Source organism: Typopeltis vanoorti, chromosome 7, assembly GCF_054136105.1.
Source record: "Typopeltis vanoorti isolate ZY-2024b chromosome 7, IOZ_Tvanoo_1.0, whole genome shotgun sequence".
Taxonomy (NCBI): domain Eukaryota; kingdom Metazoa; phylum Arthropoda; class Arachnida; order Uropygi; family Thelyphonidae; genus Typopeltis; species Typopeltis vanoorti.
The window spans coordinates 118241251-118263263 of record NC_143555.1 but is presented as its reverse complement, the minus strand read 5'-3'; the positions used below and the strand labels follow the sequence as shown (position 1 = coordinate 118263263).

Here is a 22013-nt window from a genome sequence, read left to right as displayed (position 1 = left end):
TATCAGGAATCATTGTCAAGGTCTTAGAGAAATTAGTCAAGAAAAGAATACAGGATTGGATAGATGAAAATGGGATATTGTATGGGAGACAACATGGTTTTGTGAAGGGTAGATCATGCCTCAGTAACTTGCTCACGTTCTATAACACAGTAACGGTTGAACTGGATAGGGTAATGGGTTTACAGTGATACTACTGGACCTTGCCAAGGCCTTTGACAGGATACCACATGGAACCCTAATCAGTAAACTGGAGCAGATGGGGATAGATATAGGGTTGATGAGATGGATAGGAGGGTGGTTGAAGGAGAGATACCAGAGAGTGGTCTATGCAGGAGTGGAGTCTAAAAGACGGCTTGTGACTAGTGGTGTGCCGCAGGGCTCTGTTCTTGGACCACTGCTTTTCAATTTGTTCATCAATGATATAGGAAAGGATTTGAGAGGAAGTGTTCGCTTGTTTGCTGATGATGCAAAGTTGGGTAGAGCAATTGTGAGTGCACAGGATGTCAGAATGTTACAGGATGATTTGGATAGTATGGAGGACTGGGCTAGGAAAAATGGATGTTAATTTAATGTGGCAAAGTGTAAGGTTATGCACTTTGGGGTGAAAAGAATAGCAGCATTATATCGCATTGGTGGAACTGTACTCCGGGAGATTGATGAGACCAGGGATTTGGGAGTGTTGGTGGATAGGGAGTTGAAGTTTAGGGGGCACATTGCAAAAGTGACTAAATCAGCTCATCAAATCACTTGGCTTCTGAAAAATACTTTAACATGCAGAGACAAACAAGTTGTTGTTCCGCTGTATCGAGCCTTGATAAGACCCCATCTGGACTACTGTGCCTAGTAATGGGCACCAGGGTTTCTTCTTGATGGGGAGGAAGTGGAGAGGATCCAGAGACGAGTGACCAAGATGATAGAAGGTCTGTGGAATGAACCTTATGAGAATAGGTTGAAGATTTGTGGGTTGTAGAAATTGGACGATAGGCGAAGGAGGGGTGATATGATTGAGACATTCAAATTACTGAAGGGTTTCTACAAGATTGATCCAGAAGATATTTTTGAAAATATGACTGGTGGTGGGAGGACTAGGGGCCATGAATGGAAGCTGGGCAAGAGCGTGGTTGACAAGGGTGTTAGAGCTAGGTTTTTTACTTGGAGAGTGGTGAATGAGTGGAATAAGCTTCCAGAGTCTGTTGTGGGTGCTACGACCGTGAATGAGTTCAAGGCAAGGTATGATAGATACTGTGTGAATGTCGAATAGTTGTTCTTGACATGATGTTAGGGCCTCCCTCGATGAGTCTGTCGATTCCTTGGAGTTGCCCGGAACAATAATAATAATAATAAATAATAATAATAATATTCCCATAATTAAGGCATGGTTGATGGTAAAATCCACGATGTCGCCTATTTTTTATAAGTCATATTTTATGTCGGTGTGATAGTTCAGATACGTACTTGCAGCAAAAGTTTTAATTTCTCTGTACGTAATTTCAGTAAGTACCGAGCCCTCATTGCTGTGCTGAGAAATTAATATTGCCTCGACTTCAGGGTTGACCATTAGTATTGCAGCTCTCTTTCTTTCAGATTCTTTGGACAATATTTTAAAATTACTAGGAAAGCCACATATTTTGTTGTTGATGTTGTAGGATTCTTGTATTAATGCCAGTCCTATATTTTTCCTATTTATGAGTTCTGTTAAGTTATTGACATCCTTGAGAGAGCGTTGTAGATTTATTTGAAGACATGCCAGGGAAGTAGTGCTGTTTCTACAAGCTTTATTATTGCTTTCCATAATCTATGTTTGGAACAGTTTGAGCAGTTTGTAGTAGTTGTATGTCAGGCAGTCTTTGCTTAATTCCATGTTTTTGCTGTCATTTTTGGTTTTGGCATGCTTCTTGTGATTTTGGCAGTTTATGCAGTTTATCTCTGACTTATTTCGTGGGCACTCGCTGAACTTATGTTCTTTAGAGCAGAATGGACAGGTGGTTTTTCCCCCCTGCAGTCTCGTGTATGATGGTGAAATTTATTGCAGTTAAAGCATCTCAGATCACAATGGCAAATTCTCCATAGGATTTTGACACCGATTTTCAGTAGTTTGGTTCTCACCGTTGGATCGACTTCTATAATCAAGTTTCTTTTGTTCGTTTTTTTATTTGTTATGATAAATTTCTGTGTCATCTTTGTGTTGCCGATGAAGAGTTCTTCGTTCTGCATGCGGATTGAGTCTATTGCATTGTTAGTATCTATTTCACTGGGAATATCATATATTATCGGCCTTGGAAGATGTTTCTTACTGGGATTTGCTACTAATGTGTATTTGCATTCCTTAGATATTTCGTTATGTAGCAAGTCTATATCGGTCTTTTCTTTTGATTCAATTAACACTCCTCAGTTATTAATACTTTTCATTTTTGTAATTCCAATTTTTATTTTTCTTGGGTCTATTTTTTCTTTTATAAGATTTTTGGTTTCTTCGCTGTTTAGTTGAGCTATCGGTTTGACTATTAATTTATAGCAAGGATTGTTTTCGGATCCGTCTTTGTTTTTAGCGTTGTTTTTAACTACTTGCGAGTATAGCTGAGTAGGCTGAGCTAAGTTAGGCTGTCCCTGGTTGTTTGTTGTAGTCTGTTGTTCTATCGATACTTTAGTTGCATTTTTCATTTTATTAAATAGTTTTGTTAGTTCACTTACTGCTGCTAGTATGTCCTTTTTTAAATCATTTCTGAGATTGCCGCTTACTTTGGCAACGTTACGCAGCAGATCTAGGGCTTTTTCGAACTCTAATTTGTCCCGTGCCGCCATCTTAATATTACTTAAGTTGTGTGAGTTATTGCTTTCCTATTTAACTGCTACGCTTTCTAAGAAACAAAGTTTAAGAATGTGTAATTACAGATTTCCTGCTTGTTCCTAGAAGTGATGCTTCCTCGGCGTCACTTCTAAGAATACACACACACACACACACACAGTGTGTGTGTGTGTGTGTGTGGTGATAATTTTTTTGAGCGGAGTTAGCCATCAAAGGCGAAATACAATGTGAATTCTATTATGAAAATTTCGAAAATAAAATTTCATTTTGATGCATGCACTACATACTTTCCCTAGTGATACTTTCCCTACAGTTTATCGAATGATAAACTGTAGGGAAAGTATCGCTACCTCAAAACTGCCACATAATATCGAAATTTGCCAAAAATATGTACATAACAGTTGACTTCATAACTGCCCTTTATTTCGATTTGCAGTAAGTGATTAGGAGAAACCAAGAAAGTTAAAGTGCAAAAACCTACAGATTACTTTATAAAAATTATACATTACTTGATATGATTCAAGATTTACGTATGCTATTCTATAAAGCAAAATCATAAAAGTGCAAACCTTGGTGCAATCTGTGAACTAACCTTCGGCTAAGATTATGAATAAAAAATAAAGAAAACTTAATTTCAACAGATGAAGGCAGTATTTATTTTAATTCATTAATTTATAAAATAATTATTTGACAAAAATAATTATCATGAATCAAGTTCTGGGAGAATAAAATGTATTGGCAATTATATTAATTAGCAAAAAAAATTGATAGTGACATCGACTTGTTCTGATCTTTATTGACATATTTTAAAATTGTTTATTTTATCTCTGGAATGTAGAGTATGAAGTCAGATTGACAAAATGCAATTTGCAGAAATTGGTGGATAGAAGGAGGAGGAGGGGGGGTATGATTGAGACATAAGCTGTTAAGTGGTTATTACCAGATTAACGTCAGGGAGGTTTTGTGCAGAATGGGTGAGGATAGCAGGAGAACAAGAGGTCATTCCTGGAAGCTGTATAAAGAGGGTGTGAGCAAGGGAGTAAGGAGCAGGTTTTTTTCATGGAGAGTGGTGAGTGATTAGAATGCTTTGCTGGAGAGTGTGGTGTGTGCAGAGACAGTGAATATATTTAATGCACAGTATGATAAACTGTGTGTATAACAGTGGACCTCCCACGATGAGTCTTTGACTCCATGGAGATTTTAATAATAATAATAATAATAATCTTCCAAAGTGATACAATATGAAGTGAAGAAAGTATGAAAAGATTTCTTATTTTGCACTGGCATTAAAAACTATAATTATACAATAAAACAAGTAGTAAAAATTAATCTAATTCTTAGGTATTTAGTCTAATATAACTTAGATTCCGGTTACCGAGCAAACTGCACCTGCGTTTCTTGCTATAGGCAATGAACGTAGCTACTTACCCAGGTAATCTAGTTGAGTGTTCTCTTCAGCGTGAAGGATTATCGCACCTTCTAATGGACATGATGGTCAAATTACACTTCTTATTCATGTTCCTTCAACAGGTGGACAGAATCTTATCCAGGTTTTGCATTTCATATCATTTCAGCAAAAGAAATGGTACACTCACTTATTTGAATTTTATGCAATACAGTAGTTCCTGTTAGGAGATGTGATACTGAGACAAGGAGTGATGAAATCTTGGTCCACCTTTACTACAAGTTGCCTCAGTCCTGAAGATACTTCAGGCGCAAAGTTTGTTTGCTTACACTTGGATAAAGGATTAAACTAAATTTATTATAGTCTAACGAAGTGGAAAATAAACTTCCAACATTTTTCTCTAAATCCAGAGTAATTTATCCATTGCTTCTGCCTTAGTATCACTACTTCTGGGTCTGGCTTCCACTTTGACCTCAATAAAGGTCAAAACCGGTTGGAAGCTTGGGTGATGAATGGCATTGCTGTAGCCCATGAAGTTTTAACTGAGGCTTGGCTGTTGCTGTCACCCAGGTCCTGGGTGTGTGTGTGGGGGGGGGGGGGGGGTAAAGAATGGCAATGCTGTAGCCTGTGAAGTTAACTGAGGCACGGCTGTTGCTGTTACCTCTCAGATGACATTGTGAGCAAATGAGTGGCTCTGCTCGGTGGTGGGGTGAGCCTGCCACGGTGTAGAGTCAACCTGTTCTGAGAGTTCTTCTCAGTGGCAGGGTGAGCCTGTTACTGAGAGAAACAATGCTGAGTTTTTGGAGTTTGAACTGTACTTGAACATTCAATAAAGGTCGAAACTGGTCTGGGTAGTGGCCCTTCCTTTAATGCATAGCATTATACATGTCCGCAAGGAGATATGCTTTGCATTATGGGAGATACTGAGACAAGGAGTGATGAGAGCTTGGGCCTTTCCTACGAGTTGCCTCAGTCCTGAAGATACTTCAGGTGCAAACTTTGTTTGCTTACACTTGGATAAAGGATTAAACTAAATTTATTATAGTCTAACCAAGTGAAAAATAAACTTCCAATTTATTATATTAATAGTTCCTGTTAGTTTTATATTCTAAGGAAAGGACAGTGTATTTCAAAAGGAGGTGGGAGGCCTCACAAATTTTTCAGCAGCCTCTAGTTTTTATATTATGAATTTAATATTTAAAAATAAGTATTTTATTTTCCAACTATAAGTAGGCCGTTTTTATATTGTTATTTGTGAGGAGTAAGGTTTTAAACTGTGGTCCCCCATAGAGAGTGAGGCCCCAGCTTGCACCTAATGTGCCTTATGGTAAATGCAGCCCTGATTGTATTAACAGGGTTTTCATGAATGAGAAGACTGCACCTTGTTAGATATCACATACTAATCATATTCACTTACTTCTCCTGATGTACAGCATTATGGGAATGTTTTCTATGAATCACAGAAATAGTCACAGAATACTGAAGCTTCAAATGCTAGTGTCATCAGAACATAAAGCTTGCAAGAACTGCCTTATCTCGTCGCTGGTTGGAATTATGCAAATTGTGACAAAAAAGGACTTAGATATTTAACAAAGTAATGAAATACAAAAATAGTTCTTCTTTCATCAAGGTGATATTTCATAATAGAAAATAACAAAAAAATTATACAACTATATCCATTGGCCTTAAATATGCTTCTTTAAAAAAATTCATTGTTATTATTATTGTTGCTATTACCATTAACAGACTTGCATGCAACATTAGACTCATCATAGAAAGTTTCAGTCAGTCTATTAACAGATCTCTAATGCTGGGTGCCTTATACTCATTCACACACATAACATTCCATTCCACTGCCTATATATAAAATTTTTTCCTTGTTCCTTTGCTATTACCAATTTCTTACACAACTTTCACATTCTTCTCAACTGCTCATAATTCCTTCTCCATTCAGTGGAAGGATCTAGTCACAATTGTCATTAGAAGTGTTGAAGCTAAAATGTTTCATTTTCTGTAATATTGGAGAAATTGAATTCATTTCACTGAAATTTTATTTATTCATGACAATCAAAAATGAATGCACAGTACTTACCAAGGTTGTTGGCAGGTTTTTCACAATTTTTGTGTAACTGCAGCTTAAGGTAAATGTAGGCAAAACGATAGTGAGAACAAGAACCATACCATAAGCAACATGGATTATTCAAAAATGGTTGTTGTCATGAGGGGTAGTATATATATTATGGACTAAATGATTAATATGGCCATTATTTATTATGAATAATGACAAACAAAATTGGGAACTGTAATAAATTTCACATTGTTTATCATAATTTATCACATTGACGGGTCAATATGAATACTGCTATCATCTGATTGGGCAAAGTGATAATAAATGATACCTTTATTCACAAGTGAATAAAGTTGCTACTGCTGTTGTGGAGCAGGCCATGAATAACAGCATTGGTTCCTGCAGTGCATATGCTGCATCAAAGGTCACTCAAATTTTTACATAATCAGCATATTTGACAATGATAAAAAAAAGTGAAAGAATCAATAACCAAAGTTACTTGGCCCATAATATATAAATATCATATATGGTTGTTGTAATATGCATATGGCAATTTGATTAAAAATTACGGTCGCACTGAAGAAATATTTAAGATATTGCACGATGCCCATATCGCTATTGGCCATGGCAGCAGAAACCGCATAGAAAGAAAAGTAAGTACGAAATATAAAATTATTACAAGGGAGATGATCGTAATTTAGGTTAGAAGGTTTTTTTTTTTTTTGAAAATCAAATTGTCCAAAGGGAATGTAGCTTTATTCATAATATCTGGTCAATTTAATAAATTAATCAATATTTATCAGGCTGTGTGGCCATTTTAGTCATTATTTATAATGGCCAGGCATTATGAATAATGACTTATTAGTCACTTGGCCCATAACATATACTCATAAAGGAATGTGGAGGATGTGTTTGTGGAGAGAATGAAACAGGAGAATGGAGAGGTATAGATCTGCAGAAAGTGTGATATTTGAGGGACGTTAAGGTGTTAAATGAGAATTAAGAATGAGGGGTGAATATTAGATAAAGAGCAGAAGGCAGTGAGGATTGTAAGATTGAGAAAAATATCAAATTTTTTTACTCCTAAAAAAAGATTCAGAAATCTATGGGTGGCTAGTGCTAAAATGGACAGTTCTTTCTAAATTGATACTTATAGTTGACCTTTGCTATCCTTTGGCTTGGTTAAACAACCATAGACAGAAAATGAACTTTCATATGAAAAGAAGATAGAATTTGTTTCGCCTTGTCATATACTGCACAGAATGAGGGAGAGGATTGCATCACTTCTGCTAGAATTTAATGTCATCTGATCTCTCTTGCTCATTATTATCTATCTCCTTCAGTTTTGAATTACTACCGTACAGCAATTTCTGAAATGGAAAAGGAGGTTTATTTCTACAGTAACAGAGAGGTTTGAAGGTTTAGAAGTACACGAGGAAAATGTATTTTGACTACAAAGTATTCTGAAAGTCAGTAGGGTAATGGGGACTGGATAGGATTTTGTCACATTTTTTAAGAGAATGTGCTAAGGAACTGATAGCTCCATTGACCTGACTGGTCACTGAGTATCTCGATACTGGAAAAGTAGCCAAGGAGGGTAACATAGTGCCATTACATAAAGGAGGTTTCAAACTATACATCATTTTGTATATTTCTTCTGTTAGAATGCAGGGGATAAGAGTAGAGATTTCATTTTTGAATGCCCTGATTATAACACATCTGGATTATTGCACCCAGATATAGTCATTGGGATTTGAAATAATTTTGAAGAGGATACAAAAGCAGATCAAAATGATATCAGGATTGTATAATGATGGCTAATAAAGATAGACCAAGGGTATACAAACTACAGAGTTTGGCAGAAAACAAAGGGAGTAATATAACTGAAATGTTTAAACTGTTGAGAAGTATTTAGAAGATCTTTTTGTATGGTAAAACAAAGGGAAGTAATGAGGACAAGAGTGTTCTGGAAGTTAGAAGCTGTAAATAAGAGGATTGAGAAGTGGCTTTTTTTTTGTGTGTGTGAAGGGTGGTTGGACAATGGAATGCATTACTTGACACAGTGGTAAGAGTGCAGCGGTGGTCAAGTTTCTTTTTTTTTTTTCTTTTTTGTGTTGTCTAAGAAGGGCCTCTAATGAAGAGTCTTGTAACTCCATGGAGGTCATGAATAATAAGTTCAAAAATATTATTGTATATATTATTATTATCTGATTCCATATAGTGAAAAATTTCATCATACGATATCCTATAATACCCATTCAAAAGTTATAGACCTCTATCGTAATCACCCCTCTTTCTACTGTTAACCAGTCTGCAATCTACATACTTGCATTCTGTCCTCATAATCTAAATCCCATAATCACGATATAATCTTTGTAACTGTTTTTTGCACCCTTTCCCCAGCTTCTTTATCCCCTTGGAACCTGGAAGACCAAATCTGCACAGTAATCCAGGTGTGGTTTTATCAAGACCTTATAAAGAGGCAAAATTACTTCCTTATCCTTACATGTCAAGGTTTGCTTCAGCATCACAATTATCCTCTGAGTTGTATTTGCAACTTTTACTATGTGACCTTTGAACCTCAAATTCCTATCCTACACAAGATTCCTGTCCTGATCAGTTTCTTGTAGGATAACTCCATTAATATATGCTGCAGGAAATCTCATCATGCCAACTCATCCAATCTCATCTTACACATATATGTATTTATGGACTTCCCTATCACTTCATAGTATCACAAAATGCAAGGAGAGGTAACAACGACAAGCATGATTACTGAAGCAAGATCTCTTTATAAACTCATGCTAACCTTCATAGAGAATATTATGCTTATCAATCCAATGTTGTATTCTAATTATGACTAGCCTTTCTATTATCATAACCACAACTAGTGATTGGAAGCATCTGTCTTGGCACCACTGTTGTGAGGTAGTTTTGTTTTGTGTTTTCTTACTTCCTCCTTCCCATTGCAAGACTTTCATTATACAACCAGGTCAATGCATTCCTAAGGAAATACAACCTTACAACCACTTAGAGACCACATAAGAAATTGGCATCTCTTATCTGCTCCAAAGACCAGTCACATCCCCTAGACCTCCCAGAAGTATACCAGGTCCCTTGCATACAAACTGTCCTACTATGGCAAAACAGGTAGGAGAATATGTCAGCCTGGTTGGCCAAGTGGTTAGCATATCCACTCTCCAGCCAAAAGGCTGTGGATTTGAATCCTGCCGTGGCATGGATGTTTGTGATTGTCTATGAAAATACTAGTGGTGGTCACCAGGAGACAGCGTTGGTGTAGTTGTGGTCATTTGGTGGAGACAGAGTTGTAGAGCAGGTGCCCTCCCTCAATAAGCCTTTGGACTCCCTGGAGCTGTCAAATAATAATAATAATAATAAAATCTGAACACAAGAACTTCATCTGGTTCCACCAATACAGCCAGTCAGGACTTGCTAACCGTGCTTTGAACCCACCACAGGATACACTGGAAGAAGGCCACTCTATTACACTACAGCAAATACAAGCTATTCCTCAAATCTGCTTCAGTCCTGAAAAATTTTCCAAACTTCAACAAATTTGGGAAGCATATATTCTAAGATCATCAGCCCAATGGCCAAGACTACCCAATTTAGCCCACCAGGGGCACCATTTAGGACTCTAGGCCTGACTTCTGTTGCCTTTCTTCAGCCTCATTTGCTCAGTGTTAGTGCCTGCCATGCACATATCATTCTTTTTTTTGTGATCCCTGATGATGGCAATGTAACATTGCCAAAATATAGGAAAGTATTTATTAAAGTCTTTTATAATTAATATTTTAGTATATGTTGTTATTTCCTGAACAAAAAGCACGTAAGTCGAATTCGTGTAACTCGGGTATAATTTTGCATATAAACATACAAAATATTAGTTTATTGGGACCAAAGGTTTACAAAAACACCTATATTTTTTAAAAAATATAATCATAATTATAGTTTTTCGTACATAAAAAAAAAAAAGTTATTTCAATATCAGTGGTTTCATAAAATCTAATAGATTTGTCTGACGGCATAATGTCTTTTTCTTGTCACGCAAAATTTCTTCATAGCAAGCTACTGAATTTTTTATTCCTTACCTTGTGGCTACAATTCCTTCCTCATTAGAATCTATGTCCTCCAAAATCTGTAAACCTTTCTTTTATGATTGTTCTTACTGTGGATTCCTGTAGATCAAACTTCTTTGCTAGCTCACAAATTTTCATTCTGCCTTCAAAATCCTTAATAATGTTGAGTTTTGTTTCCAAAGTTAATGTTTTTCTTTTCTTGCTAACTGTAGAAGAATCGGACTCGCTTCCTTTGGACGACATTATTATTTTTTATGTGATAAAATTTTTATCAAGAACATAACATTAAACAATTGCAAGGTTTATAAACTATAAAAATTGTGTATGAATGGAGACTGCGTGAAACATGTCAGTGCTTGTTCACAGCATGTGCGACACTGGCGAATGTGGCCGGTGCCGCAAAGATACGACTAGTGGTGAAGCGCGAAGCTGGATGGGAATACGTACATATATGAAATCGCGTAAGTCGGGGTATGACTGTAAAGCCTATCTACAAGAATTATACAACTAAGCACTTATCACTGCTACAATCAAATCAATAGTCTGATCTGAATAGTCTGGTTGTGTTATGTAAATGATGTGTTTCCTATTTGGACACATGGCCAATACATTGAAAATTATGAATTTTTGGTAAACTGTATATCCAGGGTAGAGAGGAAACTAATGGGTTTAAGTGTCTGTGTCTTATTTCTTATTAAGAAATAAGAAAAATTTCTTATTCCTTCATCATTTACATACACAAGGATAGTGCTACTGTAATCCTCACTGGCACAATAGTAGCACTACCCTTGTCTGCTCTGGTGATGACTATATTGTCTCTTTCCACAGACCACTGAGGGGAGTGAATTGGCCTTTGTGAGACAAAGTTCGAGGAGGAAGGTTGTTAGCAATATCAGGAACCAAGAAGTGGATACCATGATCTACGTGAAACATTCAGTCTAATGTCAGTACTTGTATAGGTGCTACAGCAAAATTGTGGCCAAGATTCATTTAGCTTTTTTTGAAGTAATCCTCAAGGTTGACTACAACAAATTAAAAAGGTGTTGTATTTTCTGATGCTAGACCATGCTTAACACGTTCGCTGCCATGCTACTTGGGCATAGTTTGTTCCTGCACGCCAAGCGCTTTCGCGTCTTCAAGGTCACTACGAGTAATCTCGTAGCCGGCTTATCAGACAGAATTTTGTTTCATATGCCAACTACGAGTAATCTCGTATCACTCCCAACCATATATTACATGCACCGAAGAATGTGTTTATTGCATCTAGTCTCTAAACACCTTCAGTTTTGCCAGGACCAGTAAAAGAAAACTTACTGATAATGAATTAGAAGCTTATGCTAATATGAGCGATGATGAATTTAATGAATTCATCATCATAAATGGAAGGATAAGAGGGAAGTTCTTTCCATTTCAAATATGCACAAATTTGAAATGGTCGAAGCAAAAAATCGGAATGGTAAAATTCAATTAAAACCAAATATCGTTAGGGACTATAATTTGGGTATGTCAGGCATCAAGCTTTCTGATCACATGCTTTCTTACTATTCCCCCTTACAAAAGACAATTAGATGGCCAAAGAAACTGGCGATACGCATTTTTGATATATACATTCAAAATGCGCATAAATTTTATAATATAATTACTGGAAATGCAATGACTGTGTTAAAATTTAGAGATCAATTTATCTCAGTTTTTGTTGGAATGGATGAGCTTACAGCATCACAGAATATCAGCAGGATTCGGGATCTTCATTATTTGGAAATTTTACCACCTACAGAAAAAAGTATTCACCGACAAAGCCATGCCAAGTATGTACACGAAAGAAACAACGACACGTAACACGTAATTATTGTCCTGTTTGCCAGGAAAAACCACCATTGTGCGTGGAAAATTGTTTTAAAGTGTATCATTCATAATTTGAATAAATTGGTTTTTATTTTATTGATTTCATTTTATAATTTTTATTGATTTTATCAGTTTTAAATTGATTTACAAATTACATGTTTACTACGGATTAGATCGTACTTGGCATAGGAGGTTGGTAATCGACATAAGAGTATATTCGTAGTTGGCTTCTGAGGCACATATATAATATACTATATTTTAGTTGAAATTATTTCGCTTCAATCAAACCCCCAGCCGTGCTCTCTGCTTTATTCAGAATCCAAGGGTCCAATTTAACGTAATTATACTAATGGTTAACTTGTGTTTGGCATAGGAGGTCGGTAAGTCGACATATGAGTATACTCGTAGTTGGCTTGTGAAGCTCATATACGAACTACGAGTATACTCGTAGTTGGCAGCGAATGTGTTAAAATGTTTCATGCAGAATGTTGTGGGGGTGGGGGGACAACAAAAAAACCTATGCTTCATTGAAGCATTCAGAAAAGAACTTTTCTTAGAATCTACAGCTGCCCTTAAAAACCAGTCTAATTTAAATTAAAAATGGATGTGTTATGCTTCCACAAATATGGGAAACATTAATTCTTAGGACTCCTGTGTTCCAATCTAGGCTTCCATGATGCTTATAGAGGACATTCTTCCCAGTTAGAGCTCTAGATTTGTACATTAAATTTTACTGTATTTTGTGTGTGTCACAGTTTTATATTTTACTCTCTGTTGTCTCTGTGTTGAAAATTGGAACGTGAGAACATTATATAAACTAAGGAATTTTGACAACCATATACAGGAAATAAAGAGACTTAGTTGATGTGATGGGAATTAGAGAAACAAAATGGCCTAACATGGGAAAACTAGAAAAAGATGGCTTTACATTTGTATATTCTGGTGGAGAGAAGCATGAATATGGAGTGGGTTTCATGATTAAGAAAGACATCTTTAAATGTTCTACTAAGGTAGAAGTGGAGGAATTTTTTGATGCTTTAGAAAAAGCAACTGACACAATGAAAAGGGAAAAGTTGGTCCTTGTTGGGGATCTGAATAGCAGAGTAGGAAATGATTGTCAGACATACAAAAATATTTTGGGAAAATTTGGAGAAAAGAGCAAAGCTAATAAAAGCAAATATCTGTTGTATTTCTGCTCAGGACATGGACTGGTTATAACTAACACCATGTTCCAACATAAAAATGTGCACAAATTCACATGGAGAGAGGAGGCAAGGAATAAGAAAAGTCTCATTGACTATGTTATTGTTGATAGTGATGTTTTCTCCCTGGTGCAGGACACAAGAGTGTACAGAGGATTTGAAATTGGAAGTGATCACTATTTAGTCTTGAGCAGGATAAAATTGAATTTTATATTGAAAAGAATAACATGTAAGAAAGTTTTAAAGCGAATAAAAGTTGAGCAGCTCTCAGATGTGAACTGTAGACTAACATACACAAAGATTATTGAAGAAAAAATGAAAGAGTTTGAGAACAGGAACCAAACCTTGGAGATTCAGTGACAAGCCTTGAAGAAAATCCTGATTGATTCAGCCAGAGAGGCATGTGGTGAGGTTGTCTGCAAGGATAGAAAAATCAGGACTATGGTGGACCCAGGAAATTAAAAAGGCAGTGAAAGAAAAGAAGAAATTGTATCAAAAGTTCCTCGCAAATAAGTCAGCTTTTACTCTTACAGAATACAGAGACAAATGTAAGAAAGCGAAACATTGTGTAAGCTAAACAAAAGTCATGGGAGGACTTTGGCAAAAACATAGAAAATAAATATCAAGAAGGTGATAAGATATTCTCGAGGTTGTTGAAGAAGCTTAGAAATGGAGGAAAGAGTGCTGTAAAAGGAGTTAGAGATGATAAAGGTGACATGAAAACAGGAAAAAAAAGATATCCTTGACGTATGGAGTAATTACTTCGAAAAATTGCTAAATGAAACAAGCAGTGATAGCACAGTGGTAAAAAACACTCAACAGGCATACAGTCAGGAATACATATCCATACTTGAAGTAGAAATAGCCATCAAAGGCTTGAAATGTGGAAAGGCAGCAGGAGTGGATAATATTCGACCAGAAATGCTGAAGTATGGTGGTATAAAAAAGTCTTACAGTGGCTGCACTGCATAGTTCAGAAAGCCTGGACAGAGGGACGAATTCCCAATGATTGGAGTAGAGCTATAATAGTGCTCATATATAAAAAGGGAAATAAAACTGAATGTGAGAATTACAGAGGTATTTTCTACTGAGTATTCTTGGCAAGATCTATGCAAGTATACTTGAGAAACGGTTGAGAAGAATTGTGGAAGAAAAGCTTGGTGAAGAACCAGCTGGATTCAGGCCAAATAGAGGCTGTCAGGATCAGATCTTCACTTTACGACAAATAGTCGAGAAAGCATGGGAATATAACAAAGATCTGTATTTAAGTTTTGTCGATCTGGAAAAGGCATATGACAAGGTGCCAAGAGAGAAGCTATTCAATACGCTAGTTATATGGTGTCAATGGGGCATTATATCAAGCAATACTTAGTCTGTATTTGAGTTGTAAGTCGGCCGTTAGAATTGAAGGAAGTACAGGAAGATGGTTTAATGTTAAATCTGGTGTGAGAAAAGGATGTACATTATCCCCCTCTGTTATTTATTATCTGTATGGATCACATTATGAAGGAAAGTGGTATTAAACATGATATCAGAATTGGAGATGTTAATGTCTGCATAAAGCAAAGAGCTGACATTAACATCTCCAATTCTGATATCATGTTTTATACCACCTTCCTTCATAATGTGATCCATACAGATAATAAAAAACAGAGGGGGGATAATGTACATCCTTGTCTCACGCCAGATTTAACATTAAACCATCTTCATGTACTTCCTTCAATTATACTTCTGAATAAATCTGCTACAAGTTTGCAAGATTCCCTGACTAAAATGAATAACTGTTGTAATAGATATGGTATGAAGGTCAGCATTAAAAAGACAAAGACAATGAAAATAGGTAGAATTGTTGAAAATGTCAACTGTGTTGTGAACGGGGAACCTGTGGAACAAGTAAAACATTTCAGCTACTTAGGCATGATTTTTAGTGAAGATTGTAAATTAAATATGGAAATAGACAACAGAATCAACAAAGCTGGTATGGTAGGAAGTCAATTGAATGAATTCATATGGAATAAGAGAGAAATTAGTCGGAACACTAAATTAGCTGTATACAAGACAGTGTTCAAACCAGTTTTAACTTAAGGATCTGAGAGCTAGGTCAGAAGTAAAACACTTAACCAAAGACTAGAGACCGCAGATATGAGCGTCCTGAGAAAGATTAGAGGCATGAACAGATGGCATCAATGGCAATATCATATTAAAAATGAGGATATTAGGAAAGAACTTGACATGTCGGCATCCAGGAGTGTGTTAGCAGAGCTAATCTCAGGTGGTATGGTCACTTAAACAGAATGGGCGAGGAAAGATTAGCAAAACAAGTGTTCTCTGCCAGGTTGGCAGCAAAACAACCCAGAGGAAAACCAAGATATAGGTGGATTGATACGGTACAATGTGCCTTAGATGATAGAAATATAAGATCTGATAATGATAATATTGGAGTCTTGACAAGTAATAGACTGATTTGGAGGAAAATTGTAGATAGGAAGTTAGTAATGATGTAAATTTTTCTTGTAGTACTATCATATCCTGTACATCCCTTGAGGGTACATGTCAGGAATTTGATGATGATGATGATCTTTAAATGTGTAATGGGGCTGTGGCCCATAAACGAAAGAATAATACTTATTAAATTAGCCGCAAAGCCTTTTAACATCATAATTATCCAGGTTTATGCCCCTATGATGACTCACAATGATGAAGAAATAGAAGATTTTTATAACTTACAAAAATCTATAGAATATGTAAAATCAAATGAGATACTCATAATGATGGGTGAGTCGAATGCAAAGGTTGGAGAAGGGGAAGAAAATCCAGTTGCTGGAAAGTTTGGACTAGGCAACGGAAATGAAAGAGGTGAGAGATTAATACAATTCTGCATTCAAAACAACTTGCGCATAATGAATACTTTCTTTCAACATCCAAAGCGCAGACTGTATACTTGGACAAACCCAGATAACTCTATAAGAAACCAAATAGATTTTGTAATGATAAATAATAGATACAAAAATAATATAACCAACATAAAAATATACCTAGGTGCTGATATAGGTTCAGACCGTAACCCTGTTGTGTTCACTTTTAAAATTAAACTAAAAATCATTTCTAAAAATAATCATACTGAAAGGCTTGACTTCACAGCTCTGAAAATACCATAATGGTGTTTAAGTTAGAAATTAGGAAGAAATTAGATCATGTAGGATATAAAACAGAAGACAGTATACTTTGTAACACAGAAGAAATTGAAAACAGGTGGTCAAATTTTAGAAGTGCAATATATAAGACAGCTAAGAAGGTTATCCCAAAAATTAAATACAGTAAGAAAAAACCCGGGATGACTGAATCAATATTAGAACTTATGAATGAAAGACGAAAAAAGAAAAGTACACAATAGTATAATTATAAAAATGAATACAGGAAGGCTAAAGAGACAAGTGGCTAAATGAAAAATGTAAACAAATAGAGGAACTGGACAAGAAACACAATAGTAAAGAAACGCACAAATCAATCCAAGCCCTGACAAATAAAAAGAAAAATTTCAACCATAATCCTTATATAAAAGATCAAAATGGAAAATGCTACTAGAGACACAAGATATCATAAAAAGATGGAAAGAATATGGAATAGAACTGTTTGATTCTGATCGCACAGATGCACCAGATATACAAAATATGGATGGTGAACCAATTACATATGAAGAAATAGAATACGTTCCAAGTCAAATGAAAACAGGTAAAACACCAGGCCCTGATCAGATCCCTATTGAATTGTTAAAGAAAGTAAATGAAAACACATTTAATGACCTAAATGTTATTTTTAATAACATCTATGATACAGGATACATCCCTGATGATCTAAGGAAATCCATCTTTGTCACTATTCCCAAAATTCCAAGAACTTTTGAATGTACAGAATATAGACTAATAAGTTCAACAAGCCATGTTACAAAATTACTACTGAGAATAATCCTAGAAAGAATAAAAGGCACTTTGTCAGTAGAAATAGAAGACACTCAATCAGGTTTTCAAAAAGACAAAAGGTACAAGAGAAGGAATCTTCAATTTGAAAACATCATGTGAAAGAAGCCTTGACAACCAGAAAAGCATATATCTTTGTTTTATTAATTACACCAAAGCATTTGATTCAATAGATCACAAGAAATTAATACATATCCTACAGAATAATGGGTTAAAAGGAAAAGATGTACATATTATTATTATTATTATTGTTCCGGGAAACTCCAAGGAGTCGACAGACTCATCGAGGGAGGCCCTAACATCATGTCAAGAACAACTATTCAACATTCACACAGTATCTATCATACCTTGCCTTGAACTCATTCACGGTCGTAGCACCCACAACAGACTCTGAAAGCTTATTCCACTCATTTACCACTCTCCAAGTAAAGAACCTAGCTCTAACACCCTTGTCAACCACGCTCTTGCCCAGCTTCCATGCATGGCCCCTAGTCCTCCCACCACCTGTCATATTTTCAAAAATATCTTCTGGATCAATCTTATAAAAACCCTTCAGTAATTTGAATGTCTCAATCATATCACCCCTCCTTCGCCTATCGTCCAATTTCTGCAACCCACAAATCTTCAACCTATTCTCATAAGGTTCATTCCACAGACCTGCTATCATCTTGGTCACTCGTCTCTGGACCCTCTCCACTTCCTCCCCATCACGAAGAAACCCTGGTGCCCATAACTGGGCACAGTAGTCCAGATGGGGTCTTATCAAGGCTCGATACAGAGGAACAACAACTTGTTCGTCTCTGCATGTTAAAGTATTTTTCAGAAGCCAAGTGATTTGGTGAGCTGTTTTTTTTGTCACTTTTGCAATGTGCCAACTAAACTTCAACTCCCTATCCACCAACACTCCCAAATCCCTGGCCTCATCAATCTCCTGGAGTATGGTTCCACCAATGCGATATACTGCTGCTATTCTTTTCACCCCAAAGTGCATTACCTTACACTTTGCCACATTAAATTGACATCCATTTTTTCTAGCCCAGTCCTCCAAACTATCCAAATCATCCTGTACACTCACAATTGCTCTACCCAACTTTGCATCATCAACAAACAAGTGAACACTTCCTCTCAGATCCTTTCCAATATCATTGATGAACAAATTGAAAAGCAGTGGTCCAAGAACAGAGCCCTGTGGCACTCCACTAGTCACAAGACGTCTTTTAGACTCCACTCCTGAATAAACCACTCTTTGATATCTCTCCTTCAACCACCCTCCTATCCATCTCACCAACCCTATATCTATACCCATCTGCTCCAGTTTACTGATTAGGGTTCCATGTGGTATCCTATCAAAGGCCTTGGCAAGGTCCAGTAGTATCACTGTAAACCCATTACCCCTATCCAGTTCAGCCGTCACTGTGTTATAAAACGTGAGCAAGTTACAGAGGCATGATCTACCCTTCACAAAACCATGTTGTCCCCCATACAATATTCCATTTTCATCTATCCAATCCTGTATTCTTTTCTTGACTAATTTCTCTAAGACCTTGACAATGATTCCTGATATGCTAATCGGTCGGTAATTTACAACAGCAGTCTTGGAACCACCTTTATGCAGTGGAACTATTTTCCCCTCTTTCCACCCCCTCGGGACTAACCCAGACCCGAGACTCAAATTAAACAAAATGGTCAAGGGTACTGACAATTCTTTAGCTGCTTCTCGTACAACACGAGCTGGTATACCATCCAATCCCACAGATGTATTGACATTGAGGTTATGCAATAGACTACTCACCTCCACTTCATTAACCACAATTCCCGTATAATCTACTGGTTTATTCGTTTCTGCAATGTCACCACCTGGATGATATACTCTTGCAAAGTGCTCACTCAGTAACTCAACTATCTCAACTGATTCAGTTACCTCCCTACCATCGGCATTCTTTAAAATCAATCTGCCATGTACAATTTTCCTTTTACTTGCTACATATCTAAAAAACTGTTTAGGATTCTCTTTAGCCTGCATGGCCAATGTTCTTTCGTAATCCTTTTTTGCTTTTCTTACCACACTCTTTATACCGTTCATGTGCCTGCCGGTCACCCTTCTCCTTAAATTCCCTCCATAGTTGTTTCTTTTTTTGCAGCTCAAGCTTAATGGTGTTATTCATCCATTTAACCCCTACTTGATTTATTATTCGGACTCTAGGTATACAGTCAGCCATTGCTTCATGCAAGCACTTCTTAACTACCTCCCATGCACTATCAACTTCTAGTCCTTGCAGTTGTACATGCCATGGCACTGAACCAATCAAACTCCTATATAATTAATATAACTGTATAACTAATATAATTACAAATATATACTGGAATCAAATGGCCTCAATAAGATATAAAAATACATATTCTGGCAACTTTGAAATCAAAAAAGGAGTAAGGCAAGGATGTGTCTTATCACCCTTACTGTACAATATATATAGTGAGCAAGTTTTTAAAAATATTTCAGAACTGAAGGGTGTAAAAGTCGGAGGTAGGAACTTCAACAACTTCAGGTATGCAGATGACACAGTTCTTATAGCTGAATCTGAAGATGATCTTCAAAACTTAATCACAGAAATTTACAACAGAAGCTTAGACATGAGACTAATTATTAACCTAAAGAAAACAAAGTGCATGATTATATCAAAAGAACCAATAAATAAGAAACTGAACATAACTGTTAACAAAAAAAAAATTGAACAGGTTCAGTCTTTTATATATTTGGGACAAATGTTTAATTAATATAGACACAAGAAAAAGATTAATAAAATGCTATATCTGGTCAAGCCTTCTCTACAACAGTGAAATTTGGACTGTAAATAAAGAAGCAGAGAAAAAATTAGAAGCTTTCGAAATGTGGACCATCAGAAGAATGTTGAAAATACCATGGACAGAGAAAATGAAAAACGAAGATGTTTTAAAGAAAGCAAAAATGAAAAGAACATTAATAAAAATAATTAAAGCGCAAAAACTTAAATATTTTGAACATCTAACTAGACAAGAAGGTATTCAGAAATTAATATTAGAAGGGAAATTGGATGGAAAAAGAAGGAGAGGTAGACCCAGGAGGAGAATGTGGTTTGAAGACATTAAGGACTGGACTGACTTGAATTACTATAAATGTTCCAGAACAGCAAAAGAAAGAAAAAGGTTCCGTGACATGGTTGCCAACCTCCTCCTAGGGGATGACACTTAAAAAAGAAGTTGTCTCTGTGATGCAGAAAATACTGGATGCAAACTAAAGTTTAATTCTATATTCAATCCATTAAGATGTAAGTTTTTCTTAGCACTTAAGCCTAAACACACCAAGTTCTCTGCATTCATCCACCTCAAAGAATAAACAAACTATGTTCACTATCTTCATTATGAGATGTCAGGACTGGCAGACCGCTCTGTATGTCCCCATTGTACAGGATTAAATGAAGACGATTATTATGTTGCATACAAGTTGCTTCGTGCCTAGAAAATTATTTTTTTCTGAAAAAATTAAGCACATCTCCTATCAATAAATATGCCTGCATTAATTTACCAAAGATTTGGGATGAGTCATTTTAAGACCACATCTTACCCAACATCTCTGCATAAATTTCCTTTTATCTGGTTCTAGAGGGTATCGTGACTGGACAATGTAAATGAAGGAGGGGAGGGGGGAACTAATTTAAAATTGTTACAACTACCTGACTGAGTGATCTGTGTTTGTTCAATAACAAATAACAAGTATATTTTTGTACTCAGTTTGAAATCCTGCAAAACACTGGTAACTTAATAACTTTTGTTTTTTTGATTTGTTCATACTATGAAACACAAGTATGGATCAAGTAGTAAGTAAAAATTCTCATTAAATGAGAATGAAAGAGGTCAGGACTATGACTTATGAGTAAAATGATCTGATATTAAGAAAATGATTTAACATATTGAAGAGTATATAGTTTGAAAATAATTAAATAATAATTAAATGCTTAGATTTCAAATTGGGATTCTTCAGATAATTGCTATTTACTTTTTTATAATATAATTTATAAACCATAAAGAAGAAATTTCACTTACTGTAATTGTAACCTGAATAAAACATTTTCTTCTTGGCTAGAAAAGAATAGCACCTGTTAATTTACACATATATATATAAATAAATATAAAGCATTCTTCAGCCACAAAGACAACTGCTTTTTTTTGTTGTTAAAATTTCTTTCAGTGTTTAAATAAATTTTAACAACAACAACAAAAAAAAAAAAAAACAGTTGTCTTTGTGGCTGAGGAATGCTTTATATAAATAGCATTTATATATATATATATATATATATATATATAATAAAATTTCATGGTGTCTTACTGCCCTTTACATAATATTACAGCTCCAACAAGACTTAGATCAATTAAAAAAATCATTAGACAATGAGTTGTTCAAGTTTGGTTGGTCAAGGAAATCATGGATTATTAGACGACATCAACTTTCATGGGAGAAAGTTATGTATAAGTATGTAAAGACCATCTTCACAGGAAATTCATTGTTGAAAAGAATGAAGCAACCTTTACTTGAAGAACTAAAGTAAGTTTTGCTTGGACATTTTGCTTTTAAA

At 35.8% G+C, this 22013-nt stretch overlaps 1 long non-coding RNA gene across 1 annotated transcript in view; it reads right to left on the bottom strand.

The window, feature by feature from the left end:
- The window catches only part of LOC150104994 (uncharacterized), a 276526-nt gene that overhangs the window by 230242 nt on the left and 24271 nt on the right, over positions 1-22013 (bottom strand). Inside the window, exon 2 of the long non-coding RNA XR_016548591.1 lies at positions 21484-21519. This is a non-coding gene — a long non-coding RNA (uncharacterized LOC150104994). The remainder of the gene's footprint in view (positions 1-21483; positions 21520-22013) is intronic.